The 17465-nt window shown below is 33.1% G+C and overlaps 1 long non-coding RNA gene across 1 annotated transcript in view; it reads right to left on the reverse strand.

Moving 5' to 3' along the window:
* Positions 1 to 17465, reverse strand: part of LOC309660198 — a 483439-nt gene that overhangs the window by 155042 nt on the left and 310932 nt on the right. The window lies entirely within an intron of this gene.

Genomic DNA, 17465 nt, shown 5'->3' on the forward strand with positions numbered 1-17465 from the left:
TATTCCTTATGAGAAAATATGGTATGTTTTTTCTGGACTCAGCATGCTTTACTTACTGTCTTAGTCTTTCTATATTTCTATTCCGGTTAACTCTAATTTGTCATTTCAGTATCTGCTTAAAAGTTACTTTACAATTAAGCATTTAATGACTTTTAAAACTGACTGAGTAGCCAGAGTATATGGATTCATAACATGCTGCATTTTATGTTTTTAAAAATTTATAACATACTTAATAATTTACTTGAGTGCCTATCACAGTAAAGTATATGCTCTAGGAAATAAGGGATGAGATGTCTTGTACACTAATATATCTATAGCGTTTCTTTATTGCTTGCTAAATAGATGGTCAAATGGTCATAAATGAATTAATTATTAAATGATTTAATACCTCTTACCTTATAATTCACTTGATTTTTGGAAAATATGGAAATGCAATTGATGTTAGACCTCCAAATGAATTAATAACTGTTCTTTATGGTAAGAAGTATCTTTTATTCCATAAAAATCCCCATTTATTGTGTTAAGATCTTAGAATAAGGTAGATGATTATTGTTTTAAAAAATCAGTAATACACTCTAAGAGTATGTATAAGGGCATCGGTTAAGCATTCTGGAATGAACATACCAGTTTACAGCTGCTCTTTTAAAAACAAACTTACACAAAATGAGTGGGTTTAAACAATAAATAAACTCAAATACCAAGAAAATGAGAAAAGGAAAACAACAAGCTTTGGAAACAGGAAAGTATAGGGCTAATAAATAAATAAACAAATAAATAAATAATATTATGCAAAAAAAGTGAATAACGCTGAAATTCTCAGAATGGCTCAGGAATTTGATGAGCCAGGTAGCCAAGTACCTCTGAAATTTTGGGGTGCCTGTGAAGCTGACAGCAGGAGAAATCATATGAAATCTGTAAAAACAGAAAATAGACTCATGATACTCTTTACCATCCTTTTCAACTGGTAAATTACCCTTTGCTCCTTGAAGAGTAAACTGTAAATTTCCTCTTTGGAGACACTGAAACAGAAAAACTTAGAAGGGATCCTAAGACACGGTGGAGATTAAAGATGCTATGCTTTAAACATGGAAATAATTATAAAGTTTATGTTCAGAATACAGGTGAGACTTCCTCCCAAGACCCTTTCTCCCACTGTGAGAACATGGTAGCCAGGCTTACAATCTCATGCAAGAGACCGAAGAATTGCTTTGTGGTAATAATTAGCTTTCTAAGAGAAAAAAAAAAAAAAAAAAGTGCAGAAATACTGCTCTTTGAGATGTCCTTTTATATAAAGGTCTGGAAAGATCACAGTAAAATTAAAAATCAACAAACTCTGTTAACCCAAATAGAACTTCCAATTAGCTAAGATACAGTCTTATTCTTTAATATGAAGGTAGAACCCAGTCTCACCAGACATTGGCAGAAAACCTTTAACATGAAACACAGATACCAGAGCAAGCAGACACACATAAAAAAGAAAGAAAATTCAGGGAAAAGAAAAAAGGCAAAATTATAGTTAATTAAATAATATTAATGTATCACAAAATGAATACTAATTAGATTATCCATGCAAAACACCAATAGATTCTAAAAAGAAACAGTAGGAGGACTTGAATAGTACTTTCTCCAAGAAATAGACAAAATTGCTAAACTAGCTGGAAGTACTAAGTGGAGAGTTATACTTCTGGTGGAAAGTTAAGGTATATTTTATTGTATATACACAGAAAACTAAGCAAAGAGTAAATGAGACTATTATTAATTTAGAGAAAACACAAACTGTACACATAAGGGAATAAAATCATAATATGATATTTACATCTATAAGTATTAACTATCTGTTCTTTACAATGTTATCATGTAATACTGAAGTAGCACAAAATTATGATACAATTATATCAAAAAATATATGAGGAATTGTGTACATGTGGGGAGAGATATGAGGGAGCTAGCTATATTTTTCCTTAGTGAAAACTCAGTTTCCCTTAGTAGAAATATTCCAAAAGAGACAAACCAAAAAAACATTAAGATACACTTTTTGAGAAATAGAGACAAATTCAGAAAGAGGTTAGCTAAAGATTATAAAGCCTTTACCTCTGGAAAATGTGAATTAGGTGAGAGATGTGAGAATGCTATTGTTTTCCAATATCTGTTTGGTAAAACTCTTTAAATTATGAAAATTTGCATCTCTAGTACAAACATTTACAAACAAACCAAAAAACTTCATGCCCAGGTATTCTAAAAAGCCTTGTGTACAGAAGCGTATCACCCCAAGCTTTTACTCTATTCCTGACTAAATACATGATTACTCAGGTAAGGAATTCTCTTTGAATACTGTGCATTAGATTTTTTATGTATTTATTTCTCTGAAATTATTTTCAGTAAGTAATAGCGACAATTAAAATTATATTTTAAAATGTTTCACTAAAATATATTTTTATATCTGCATACATATAAAAAATACAATGAAATGAATTAAATTAAGGCATTATTTCCTAATACAATTACATGTAATTATATTCAATTCTGATGGTGGTGTGGTGATACAGAAGCATGCATAACCTGATGCTTTGAATATAAAGCAAGAAATTTAAAGCAAGATAACATTTCCTTTGTCCTATAATCTCTTTGGCAAATACACCAATATGCATGAAACAAGTTTTATCCAAAATGTTTGTGAATATTATAGGATATGTTTTATTATAATTTGTGTAATTCTGATTGTCATTTATAATGGAAAATTTGGAAATGACAAAAATGATTTTAAATCATATTGGCAAACAAGTGAAAATCATATTGGCAAACAAGTAAGGTTGATATATATGACAAAATTGCACACATTTATTAAAAACAATATGTTCAAACAAATTTACTGACTTTGGGAAATGTTCACAACATAAATATAAGCAAAATTGCCCACAAAAATCATTATTTATAAAGGTGACTCAACAAAATGTTGTCATTAGTTTTTAGTTTTACTTCATATATCCTCTATTTACAGGTATATATATTTAAAAGGAATAAAGCATTACATATTAAAATATTACTATGCACCTTAATATGACCAGTGTGACATATTTCTGTTTACTAGATGCCAAAACAAGTAAATACAATGGTGTTTTTGAAGAATTAAATAAATATAATAAAAAACTTCATTAATCCATTCACTGAGTATCAAATATTTGAAATATTCTATATTTGCTGACCAATTCCATAAGATGAAAAAAGACATAACTTTTTTAAAAAGAGTTACTAGTTTATCTATTGTATTTTTTGTCTTTCAGATGACCTACTCTAGACTCAAATGCAATAAAGTTTATGGCTATCATTTTATGATTGCTAATGCCTGTTGCCATTTTCCACTTTACTATATGTTAGATATCCATCTTTCATTTTTTGCATCAGAAATGTGTATTCTATTTTCTACAATAGGCTTTTAGTTACATAGGTCTATTGACCACATGTATTTATCAATTCCCAAGACACTATTAAAGTGATACTACAGGAATTCTAATAGGAAAAATAAAATAAAATACCAATGGTCATAAAACAAAGAGTTGGAATGTCAAGTAAAAGATATACCTTGATGGGAAATAAAACACTGAGTAAAAGAAAGATAAAGAGAGAATTAGAGAACCAGGAAGTAAAGTATGTGTCTATTACAATATTCAGAGAAGGGGAAAAAAGAAAACAAAATAAAGAACATTATCAAAAGAGTAAATTGGACTGAAATTATATATATATATATATATATATATATATATATATATATATATATATATATATATAGAATGTTGAGTTACAAATGCTTTTTTTTAAAATAACTAAATCTCAATCTGAAGAAATAAATCTTGTACCAAAATTTTGTAAATACTAGGGGGAAAATAATCAATTGGTTTAATGCAGTATTAGAAAATCTATTTCTTGGAATATGTTTGATCACAAAAGCCAAAATGGAATTAAACCATAAAGTAGAGTTATCATGAATATAAGAAGACTATTTCCGTCTCAATATTTTAAGGATACATTAATAAAAGAATGTGGATATACAAGGCTAATAGGGTCGAGATGCAAGTAGCGCACAGTCTCCAAAGCAATACTGAAAGACGGAATCCTGACTAAAGCAAGAGAAAGGACGAAAATGTCTTCATAGAATTTGCATAAATATATAAATATACAGGTGATAGTTTCTGAGATCTTTCATAATATTCCAGACTTGATGCTTCTGTCACTGACTCTGGATAACTTATTTTGTCTAATAAATCGTGTAATTTTACACTTTTGTTGTTTTGATCCTCTTAATAATCTATGTACATCAGTGTATGGAAGTGTATGGTAAAAATCATGGATTAGGAAAAAAGTAGAGTCCCCTCTCCACTGTTTCCCTATGTGAGTTGTTCAGCTCTCCAATATGTCATTGGATGATGTCTCTGTCATTCCTATCCTCTGGAGCACTGAGCTCACACATGAGTGGCAGTGAACCCATATGCATAGATGTAGAACTAACTATAGATGTAGATATATAGATAACAGAAAATCATGAAATAGTGCAAATGAAATATGCCATAACACATTTCAGCAGCTAAAGTGCCTATGAATAATTTTAACCTCAAATTCTCTATTCAGCTAATAATTAATAAGATGTGAATAAAATAAATTTATTTTCATCCTCATAAGTATTCATATATTGTGATTTGGATCTACTTTATTCTCACATAGATAATTAAAAATGTACTCTAACAAAATAAGGACAAAAAATAAAGAATATGTGGTATTACTTTTGACTAAACTTAGGAATATCCTAAAGGAAAGCCTCAGGATGAAAGCTGTACAGAAGAACGGTCAATATTGGAGCAGGAGGACTGTGGCTCTGGGGAAAAGGACTCCGGAGATGTAACAAAAAAATGGTGCTCGCATGGTATGTATGTTGGGGGAGGTGGTGAAGATTAATAGACTTCTTGATATAATGGATCACATGAAAACCAAAGCGTATACTATGATAAAAAAAAAAAAAAAGATAGTGAAACAGAAAGGCAATTAGAGGGGCAAGAGAAGGCAAGGACCTAATAGAAGTGCTATGCTTGGATTTAGAATGAATACTCCTTAGTCTTAGGTGTCTGGTCTCAGACCAGGTGGCATAGACTCAGTTTTTCATGTGTCTAACCACTAATACAATTAAGTACCCTGGAAATAATTCAAAAGAAAAACATAAAAGGACTCTGAGATGTGGGAAAAAGGGGGAAAAGGCTAGGATGCACAGGACTTAAAGAGTGACACTACGGTGGTTTTCCTGTCTTCACTGGTTTTTTATCTCCCATTTCATCTTCCATATTCACAAAATTAGGCCCCTGAGAGTACTCCAACCCAGAAAAATATATCAAGAATAGACCAAAAAAAAAAGATCTGACACTATAAACTCCTGAACAAACATAGCCTGTCAAGATAGGGGTAGGGAATTGAGATACAAAGTAGTATATATAAAATAAATACAGAACAGAGAAATAAAGCCATTATTTTGTGATAATTTTAAATGAAGCATAATCTGAAAATATTGAATCACTATGTTGTACACCAGAAACTAATATGATATTGTAAATCAACTATACTTAAAAAAAGATATATAGCCTGGCATAATTCTGGGCAATGCATTTTTGGATTTTACACCAAAAGCACAGGCAGCAAAAGCAAAGATCAACAAGTGGAAATACTTCAAACTAAGAAGCTTCTGCAAAACAAAAGAAACAATCAACAAAATGAAAAGGCAACTTATGAAATGGGAGAAGTTTTGCAAACCTATGTTGGATAAGGGGTCAATATCCGAAATATATAAAAACTCATATAACTCAGTTAAAAAATAAAAGCAAACAATCTGGTTTTTAAAATGGGCAGAGGATCTAAACAGACTTTTTTCCAAATAAGGCAACCAAATGGTCGACAGGTACATGAAAAGAAGCTCAACATCACTAATCATAAGGAAAATGCAAATCGAAGCCCCAATGAGATATCACTTTACACCTGTTAGAATGGCCATCATCAAGAAAAGCCAATTGTTAACCAGGATGTGGAGATAAGGGAACACTTGTAAACTGTTGGTGGGAATGTAAATTGATTCGCCATTATGGAAAACAGTATGAAAGTTCCTCAAAAAAATTAAAAATAGAACTACCACATGATACAGCAATTCCTCTCCTGGATATATATCCAAAGGGAATTAAAACGGGATTCTGAATTGATAAATGAACTCCCATGTTTACTGCAGCATTATTCACAATAACCAAGATATGGAAACAACTTAAGTGTTCATCAACAGATGAATGGATAAAGAAGATGTGGTATATATGTATACAAATAATATAATATATCATATACATACACACACACACATCCATACCATGGAATGATATTCAGTTATGAGAAAGAAGGAAATTCAGCCATTTGCAACAGGTGGATGGATTTCGAAAACATAATGTTAAGTGAGGTAAGTCAGAAGAAAAATACAAATACTGTATGATATCCCATATACCTATATATGGAAACTTAAAATACCAAAATTGTAAAACAGAGTAGAATGGTGGTTACCAGAGCCTGAGGATGGGAGAAGGGAAGAGATGTTGCTTAAGGCTACAAACTGGAAACTAATAGATAAATGAGTTCCAGAGATTTAATGCACAACATAGTGATTACAGATAACAATACTGCATTATAAAATTTGAAGTTGCTAAGAGACTAGATTTTAATTGTTCCCACCACAAAAAAAGTGATAATTATGTGTTGTAATAGAGGTGTCAGTTGTAATCATATTATAATATATAAATGTATCAAGTCAAAATGCTGTAAACCTTAAACCTATTCAGTGTTATTTGTCAGTTACATTGCAATAAAAATAAATTAGAACAAACAAACATAACAAAACCAAGAGAAGCCAAGTCTCTTTGACCTAAGGACCAGAATAAAAAAAGCCCACAGTAGATCTAGAACAGGTATGCATTTTATTAACATATCCAGTGAAACCGTGAACCTGAGCTTTCAATAGAGATTGGTGCCAGCAGATGCTGGCTAGGCTGACCTACCCCTTTGCAGCAAAGCCACCAGCAGAGGTGATTAACCTACTCTCAGAGGCAACATCGGTTGGATCAAGTTAGGCTGATGCGTCAATCTTCCCTCCATGCACTAGATGCACTAAACTCCATCATTCTGCAACTGTAGAGTCAGTGGACTCCAAGCAGGCCAACCCATCCTTTGCCTCATACTAGATGACCATGGAAGCTCTCATATGTTCTCAGTGGCAGGCAGTATAACCAGCAACAAAATTGGCCAACACATAGAGATTGTGGTAGGCTTGATGTATGCTCACCATAGAACCACTGACCTCAGGTGTGGAAAGCCATACTTATTCTACAATAGACAAAAGCAGGCAGCCACATTGGACTCAACCTGGATTACCTTAAGGCCTAGTTTCTTCTGACTCTCCATCCCATGGCATGGAGGCAACCTAGGTCCAGCATCTCCCAGACTTCTACCCAGCAGTAAAAGGTGAACTATGCAGGCCCAGTGACTAATGGATCTCCACCCAGTGACAAAGTTCTCTAGATCCAGATACACCTAGCCATAAACCAGCAGCTTAAGACCACCCATGCCAGGCACTTCCCTCCCCTTTGTCAGGCAGCAGCTTATGTATTTTCTTCCACCCCTTGAGGCACTGGAATAGATAGAGTGAGAAGTTACAGAAACCCGGGGGTTGGATAACTGACCAGGAGACGTGCTCTCCTTTGCAAGTCCAGCTTTTATTTCATCTCTCAGCAACAACCTGGTGGCCAAGGAAAGCACCTTACCACCAACATAGATGGAACCAGCATGGATTCAGCAAGTGCCCCAGTAAAGCTCCAAGAATAAAGCAGACAGAATAACACTGCCAGGCCTTAGAATGTCAGATTGGAATTACAGCCTCAAAAGTATTCTAGAACCTACATACTAAACCTGATCAGGAACACTGGCTACCAAGATTTAAGTAAGATCCAGTCTCCTAGTACAATTTCTAAAAATTTCAGGATACTCTATAAAACCACTTGTCATACCAAGAACCATTAAATCACAAATGGAATAAGAAAAGATAATCAACTGATGCCCAAACTGAGATGAATGAGATGAGTCATGTGTTGGAACTACCTAACAGATATTTCAAAGCAGCCATGATGAAGTTGCTTCAACATACAATTGCAAAGTTTATTGAAACAAACACAAAAAAGTAGACAAAATCCACCAATAAATTAAAATTATAAAAAATAACTAAGTAGAAAATACAGAACAGAAAAAATAAAGGAACAGAAATTTTAACAAATACTCATTGGATGGTTTCCCTAGGAGAGTAGAGATGACAGAACAGAATCAGTCAACTTTTGAGAACAGATCAATAGAATTTACTCAATCTGAACAACAGAGAGAAGAAACGAAAAAGAAAGAGAGAGAAAGAAAGAAAGAAAGAAAGAAAGAAAGAAAGAAAGAAAGAAAGGAAGGAAGGAAGGAAGGAAGGAAGGAAGGAAGAAAGAAAGGAAGGAAGGAAGAAAAAGAAAGAAAGAAAGAAGGAGGAAGGGAGGAAGAGAGGGAGGGAAGGAAGGAAGAGAATGGTGAGCCTCAGGGACATGTGAGACTATAGCAATAAATCTAAATTCTCTTGTTTGTGTCACCGGCATCCTAGGATGACAAGAGAAAACAGCGAAGCTGAAAAGCTACTGAAAGAAATAAGAGCTGAAAACTCATCACATTTGGCAAAAGACATAATCCTAGAGATTTATGAACCTGAGAAAATCCACATGGAATAGCCCAACGGAATGCATGCCATGCCATCATTAAACATCTAAAAAGTAAGGACAAAGATAAAATCTTAAAAACAGCAATAGAATCATGACACCCTATTTGTAAGGGAAAAATGAGTTAGATGACAGTGGGTTTCACATCATACACCATGGAGACCAAAAAAAGTGGTACAAGTTCATTGATTAGCTCTAGTAGTTTTCTGGTAGCATCTCTAGGATTTTTTATGTATAGTATCATGTCATCTGCAAACAGTGACAGTTTTACTTCTTCTTTTCCAATTTGGATTCTTTTTATTTTGTTTTCTTCTCTAATTGCCATGGCTAGGACATCCAAAACTATGTTGAATAAAAGTGGTGAGAGTGGACATCTCTGTCTTGTTCCTGATCTTACAGGAAATGCTTTCAGTTTTTCACTATTGAGAATGATGTTTGTTGTGGGTTTGTCATATGTGGCCTTTATTATGTTGAGGTATGTCCCCTCTGTGCCCACATTCTGGAGAGATTTTATCATAAATTGGTGTTGAATCTTGTCAAAAGCTTTTTTTTGCATCTATTGAGATGATCATATGGTTTTTATTCTTCAGTTTGTTAATGTGGTGTATCATATGGATTGATTTAGGTATATGGAAGAATCTTTGCATCACCGGGATAAATCCCACTTGATCATGGTGTATGATCCTTTAAATGTGTTGTTGGATTTGGTTTGTTAGTATTTTGAGGATATTTGTGTCTATGTTCATCAGTCATATTGGCAAGTAATTTTCTTTTTTTGTGATATCTTTGTCTGGTTTTGATATCAGGGTGCTAAAGATGTTACCAGAAAACTACTAGTGCTCATCAATGAATTTAGTAAATTCACATAAACCTCTTAATGAATACACAGAAATCTCTTGCATTTCTATACTCCAACAACAAAATATCAGAAAGAGAAATTAAGGAAACAATCCCATTTACCATCACATCAAAAAGAATAGGGCTTCCCTGGTGGCACAGTGGTTGAGAGTCTGCCTGCCAATGCAGGGGACGCGGGTTCGAGCCCTGGTCTGGGAGGATCCCACATGCCGTGGAGCAACTAGGCCCATGAGCCACAATTACTGAGCCTGCGCGTCTGGAGCCTGTGCTCCGCAACAGGAGAGGCCGCGACGGTGAGAGGCCCGCGCACCGCGATGAAGAGTGGACCCCGCTTGCCACAACTAGAGAAAGCCCTCGCACAGAAATGAAGACCCAACACAGCCATAAATAAATAAATAAATAAATAAATAAATAAATAAATAAATAAATAAATAAATAAAAATTTTAAAAAAAATCTGTTGAAAAAAAAAAAGAATAAAATACCTAGGCATAAACTTACCTAAGGAGGAAAAAACCTGTACTCAGAAAAATATAAGATACTGATGAAAGAAATCAAAGGTGACACAAACAGACAGAGAGATATACCATGTTCTTGGATTGGAAGAATCAATATTGTAAAAATAACTATACTACCCAAAGTAATCTACAGATTCAATGCTATCCCTATCAAATTACAAATAGCAGTTTTCACAGATTTAAAACAAAAAAATTACAATTTCTATGGAAACACAAGACCCCAAATAGCCAAAACAATCTTGGAAAAGAAAAACGGAGCTGGAGGAATTAGGCTCCCTGACTTCAGACTATACTACAAGGCTACAGTCATCAAAACAGCATGATACTGGCACAAAAACAGAAATATAAATCAATGGAACAGGATAGAAAGCCCAGAGATAAACCCATGAACATATGGTCACCTTATTTTTGATAAAGGAGGCAAGAATATACAATGGAGAAAAGACAGCCTCTTCAATAAGTGGTGCTGGAAAAACTGGACAGCTACATGTAAAAGAATGAAATTAGAACATTCTCTAACACCATACACAAACGTAAACTCAAAATGGATTAAAGACCTAAATGTACGACTGGATACTATAAAACTCTTAAAGGAAAACATAGGCAGAACACTCTCTGACATAAATCACAGCAAGATCTTTTCAACCCACCTCTTAGAGTAACAAAAATAAAAACAAAGGACCTAATTAAACTTAAAAACTTTTGCACAGCAAAGGAAACCATAAACACAACAAAAAGACACCCCACAGAATGGGAGAACATATTTTGCAAATGAAGCGACTAACAAGGGGTTAATCTCCAAAATACACAAACAGCTCATGCAGCTCAACAGCAAAAACAAACAAACAAACAACCCAATCAAACAATAGGTGTAAGATCTAAATAGACATTTCTCCAAGGAAGATAGCCAAAAAGCACATGAAAAAATGCTCAACATCACAAATTATTAGAGAAATGCAAATCAAAACTACAATGAGCTATCACCTTGGACTGGTCAGAATGGCTATCATCAAAAAAAGAAAATAATTACAAACAATAAATGCTGAAGAGGGTGTGGAGAAAAGGGAACCCTCCTACACTGTTGGTGGGAATGTAAATTGGTACAGCCACTATGGAGAACAGTATGGAAGTTCCTTAAAAAACTAAAAATAGAGCTACCATATGACCCAGCAATTCCACTCCTGGCATATATCCAGAGAAAACCATAATTCAAAAAGACACATGGGCCCCAGTGTTCATTGCAGCACTGTTTACAATAGCCAGGACATGGAAGCAACCTAAATGTCCACAGATGGATGAATGGATAAAGAAGTTGTGGTACATATATACAATGGAATATTATTCAGCCATAAAAAAGAACAAAATAATGCCATTTGCAGAGACTTTGACGGACCTAAAGATTGTCATACTGAGTGAAGTAAGTCAGACAAAGACAAATATCATATGATATCACTTATATGTGGAACCTAAAAAAAGGATACAAATGAACATATTTATGAAACAGAAATAGAGTCACAGATGCAGAAAACAAACTGATGGTTACCAAGGGGGAAATAGTTGGGGGCGGGGAGGGATAAATTGGGAGATTGGGATTGACATATACACACTCCTGTATATAAAATAGATAACTACTGTACTAAACCTACTGTATAGCACAGGGAACTCTACTCAGTACTCTGTAATGACCTATATGGGAAAAGAATCTAAAAAAGAATGGATATATGTATATGTATAACTGATTCACTTTGCTGTACACCTGGAACTAACACAACATTGTATATCAACTATACGCCAATAAAAATTAATTTAAAAAAAAGAAGTGGTATAATGAAAGTAAACAGCTGTCAACCCAGAGTTCTGTTCTTCAAGAATAAAGAAGAATATCAAGGCATTCTTAAATCACTGATGTGGGGGGAGTGGGACTATTGCAAAGAGAGCTTTCATTAATAACTGCTAAAGCAACACCTTAAGACAGAAAGGCAATGATAGCATAAGAGGCTTAGAACTTCAGAAGAAAATAAGAATAATGGATAAGGAAAAGTAAAGGTAAATATAATATTTTTTTTCTTTTCTCATGAGTTTCTTAGATTACATTAGATGTTTAAAGCAAAAATTCTAATATCTGATGTGGTGCCCAGTGTAAAAAGAGGAAATGTTTAGAACAATTATATTTTTAAAATGGAGAGGATATAGGGACCTAAAAGGAAGTAGGGTTTTAATGCTTAACTTGAAGTAGTAAAACAGTATGCTGTATAGTATACTGTAGACTGTGATATTACACATATATATTGTAATATCTAGGGCAACCGTTAACAAAATTACATAAAGTGATATACTTGAAAATACTATAAACAAATGACAGAATCTTAAAAATGTCTAAGTAATCTAAAGGAAGGCAAGAAAAAGGGAAACAAAATACTGAGAAAGAGAACAGATGACAAATAACAAAATTCAAAATAGAGATTTAAAGGTCTCTCAATACTCAACATTTAAAAAATATCCAGTTAGAAAATGGGCATAAGAGGTGAGATGTTTCACTTAAGAGTGTATAGAGATGGCAAATAATCATATGAAAAGATGTTTCACAGCTTTAATCATTAGATAATTGCAAATTAAGATCAGATGTCAATTCGCACCTGTCAATACAGTTTAAAATTGTGGTAAACTGGATCACTCATACATTTCTGGTGGGAATGGAAAACAATACAGCTATTGTAGAAAACTGTTTGGAAGTTTCTTCTAAAATAAAAATACACTTACCATGACCCAGCAATTGCAATCTTGGGCATGTATACCAGAAAAAATGGAAAATTATAACCACACAAAAACTATATGGAAATATTCACAGTAGCCTTCCTTGTAATAGCCAAACATTGGAAACAACCTGCATCTCTCCATGGGTAAATTAAACAAATTGGTGCATCCATGACATACAATACTACTCAATACTAAAAATGCACAAACTATCGATACACCTAACTTGGATGAGCATCAACAACATTACACAGAATGAAAAATCCTATATTAAAATATTACATACTGTATGATTCCATTTGGATAACATTCTTGAAATAACACAACTATGGAGATAACGAAAAGGTTAGTGTTTGCCAGGGGTTACGGAGGGGTGAGGAGGTAGTGATGACTGTGACTATAAAAGGGTAGGATGAGGGAGCCTCAAGGTGATGGAACAGTTCTGTATCTTATTGTGGAAATGGTTCCATGATGCTACATATGTGATAGAATTACACACATACACACAAACACACACACAACACATACACAAATGAGTGCATGCATAAAAAGTGAAATCTGAATAAGCTCATTGATTTGTACCCATTTCAATTCCTGGTTTTGTGATCTTGCTATAGTTATGCAAGTTGTCGACATTGGGGGAGGAATGGTAAAGGATGCATAGGACCTTCATGCACATTTCTCTCCAACTTCCTGTGAATCTATAATTATATCAAAATTTCAAAATAATTAAAGTAATATAAGCACTGACTATATAGTTTTAATAATTATGTAAGTATATGTTGGAATGATCAAGGTAAAAATTTGGATCCTATAGGTAAGCTCAAGACAGACCAAGCACTACCAAAAATAACCCCAAATTCTCCAACTAAATGTAGGAATTTTTTTGAGCAAACAGAGCTTAGAAAATTTGTTACAAGCAGGTTCATGCTATGCTACACAAAGTCCATCAAACTGAAGGAAAATGGTACTCTAGAGATACCTGAATCCACACAAAGTAAAGAGCAAAACATGGTAAGTGCATAACTTAATTAAAACAAATAATTTTATTGATAAATTTCATTAATAGACAAACAAAATTGACTGCTTAAAAATAATTATAATGCACTGTGGAGTTCATATTTATGTAGAAGAAAAATGTATGACCATTATGGTACAAAGGACCATAGGAGAAGTAAAAATATAACATTATGGGGTATTTATGTTATACATGAAATAGTAGCAAGTTAGAGTGTATAAATTAAATACACATATTAAAATTCCTAGGCAAACATAAAAATAATATGAAAAATAAGTGAATAAATGAATAAAATTCAAATTATAAAGTAATAGTGGCGGTTAAATAGATTATTAAAACTATTCAATTCATCTAAAAAGCAAACAAAGTGGATAAAAAATGAAAAACAGAAGACACAACATGAAAACACAGAGTTGCCATATGATCCAGCAATCCCACTACTGGGCATATATTCAGAGAAAATTCTAATTTAAAATGATAAATGTACCCCAATGTTCATAGCAGCATTGGTTACAATAGTCAAGACATGTAAGCAAACATTGACAGATGAATAGATAAAGAAGATGTGAGATATATATATGCAATAAAATATTACTCAACCATAAGAAAAAGAATGAAATAATGCCATTTGCAGCAACACGGATGGACCTAGAGATTATCATACTAAGTGAAGTAAATCAGAATGACAAAGACAAATACCATATGATATCAGTTACATGTAGAATCTAAAATATGGCACAAATGAACTTATTTACAAAACAGAAAGAGACTCACAGACATAGAAGACAACTTATGGCTACCAAAGGGGAAAGGGGGGGCAGGATAAATTAGGAGTTTGGGATTAGCAGGCACAAATTATTATGTATATAATGTATAAATAACAAGGTCCTACTGTATAGCACAGGGAACTATATTTAATATCATGCAATAAACCATAATGAAAAGAATATGAAAAAGAATATGTATATATATAAAAACTGAATCACTTTGGTGTACACCAGACACACAACATTATAAATCAACTATAATTCAATAAAAAAAGAAAACATATCACATCACATATCAATATAATAGATTAAATACAACCATATTTAAAATTACCATAAGTCTAATGATCCATATACAATTAAATCTCAGAGATTTTTAGACTGGATAAAATAGCAGCACCCAATGTATGCTGGGTTAAAGAAATATATATTTTTTTAAATATAAAATGTTTAAAAGGGAAATAATAGAATATGTTATTGTATGCAACCACTCTTCACAGGAAAGCTGGATAAATTAATATCAGAAAACCTATATCAAAACATGGAAAATGACCAGAAATAAAGGTGAGATATTATGATAAAGAGGTCCAAAGATTGAGAAGATTAAATAATCCTAGAAGAGTATGTTACAAACTAAAACTTTAATATACAAAAAACAAACAAAATATTGACAGAACTAAAAAAGAAATCAGAAAAATACTCAACAATTTGTGAGAGACATAAAAATCTTACATATATTTATGCCTAATCACAAAGCATAAATATATGTAAAATAAATCTGAGAGATATATGAGAAGAAATAGAGAGATTCACTATTATAGTTGGATACTTCAATATTCCTTTCTCAATAATTGATAGAACAAGTAAACTGAAAATTAGTAATATTGAATAACATAATCAATATTTTTTAGTAGTTTATAGCATTTACAGTAAGTCCCCTATATACGAATGAGTTCCGTTCCATGAGTGAATCTGTAAGTCCAATTTGTTCGTAAGTCCAACAAAGTTAGCCTAGGTACCCAACTAACACAATTGGCTATAGAGTACTCTACTGTAATAGGTTTATAATACTTTTCACACAAATAATACATAAAAAACAAACAGAAAAAATAAAGAAAACATTTTTAATCTTACAGTACAGTATCTTGAAAAGTACAGTAGAACAGTACAACAGCTGGTATACAGGGGCTAGCATCGAGTGAACAGGCAAAAAGAGTTACTGACCGGAGGAGGGAGAGGAGGTGGAAGATGGTAAAGCTGAAGGATCGTCAGCAATAGGAGATGGAGGGCAAGCTGCAATTTCACTCACACCTGACGTTGATGGCACAGGTTCTGGTTCCTTACTGGATTCAATTCTATCTACCCTCTTGAAAAAACGATCCAGTGATGTCACTGTAGTAGCTATTTTTTCTCATCATAGATGACACCATAGCACTGGATTGCATTCTGAAGAGCTGCTGCAACCTTTGTGTACCGTTCCATTTTTGGGTTCTGTGCTTCAAAAACTAACAGTGCCTCCTCAAATAGAACTAACAAACATGATTGGACATGCGAACGCATGTTCATCACTTTGAAAGTTAGCAGCTTGAAGGTTCATATATGGGGGCTTACTACACTAGTCATACTAAAAAAGAAAGTCTCAGTCTAAAACATAAGCTTTTATCCTTAAAAGAAGAAATAATAACATAATCAAATTAAGCCCAAAGCAAAAAGACATAAATAATAAGTTACTGAAATAGAAAACAGGATAACAATAGAAAAAAATAAAATAAATCCAAAGGCAGCAGAATATACATTCTTTCAAGTGCATATGAAACATTCTGCAGTATAGACCACATGCTATGCCACAAAACAAGCCCCAATAAATTTAAGAAAACTGAAGTCACGCCAAGCATCTTTTCCTACCAAAACACCATGAGACTAGAAATCATGTATAAGAAAGAAAAAAAGAAAGAAAGAAAGAAAGAAACCTGCAAACAACAAAACACATGGAGGCCAAACATTGTGCTAAGCAACCAATGAACCATTGGACCACACTGAAGAAATCCAAGAGGAAATTTAAAGAAAAAATCTGGAAATAAAAGATAACAGAAGCACAATACAAAATCTATGGAAGGCAGCAAAAGCAGTTCTAACAGGGAAGTTTATAATGATACAAGCATACCTCAGGAAACAAGAAAAATCTCAAATAAATAACCTAACCTTATACCTCAAGGAACTAGAAGAAGAATTTTAAAAGTGCAAAATTATTAAAAGGAAAGAAATAATAAAAATCAGAGCAGAAATAAATGAAATAGAGACACAAAAATCAATACAAAAGAACAGTGAAACTAATGATTTGAAAAGATAAACAAAGATGATAAAACTTTAGCCAGGCCAATCAAGAACAAGAGAGGACCCAAATAAAATCAGAATTGAAAAAGTAGTTACCACTGACAACAAAGAAATACAAAAAATCGTAAGAGATTACCACAATTATACATCAATATAATGTAAAATTTAGGAGAAATGCATAAATTACTAGAAATGTACAATCTCCCAAGATTAAATCAGTACTCACATGAACTACCGGTAATGAAAATGAATCAGGTAAAAAAAATCCCGATGAGCAAAAGTACAGGATCAGAGGGTTTCTCAGGCAAATTCTACCAAACATGGAAAGAAGAATTAACACCTATCCTTCTCAAACTACTCCAAAAAGCTGAAGATGAAGGAATGCTTCCAAATGCATTCTGTGGGGCCAACATC

This window comes from Balaenoptera physalus (genome assembly GCF_965194825.1).
Source record: "Balaenoptera physalus genome assembly, chromosome: 4".
NCBI lineage: Eukaryota > Metazoa > Chordata > Mammalia > Artiodactyla > Balaenopteridae > Balaenoptera > Balaenoptera physalus.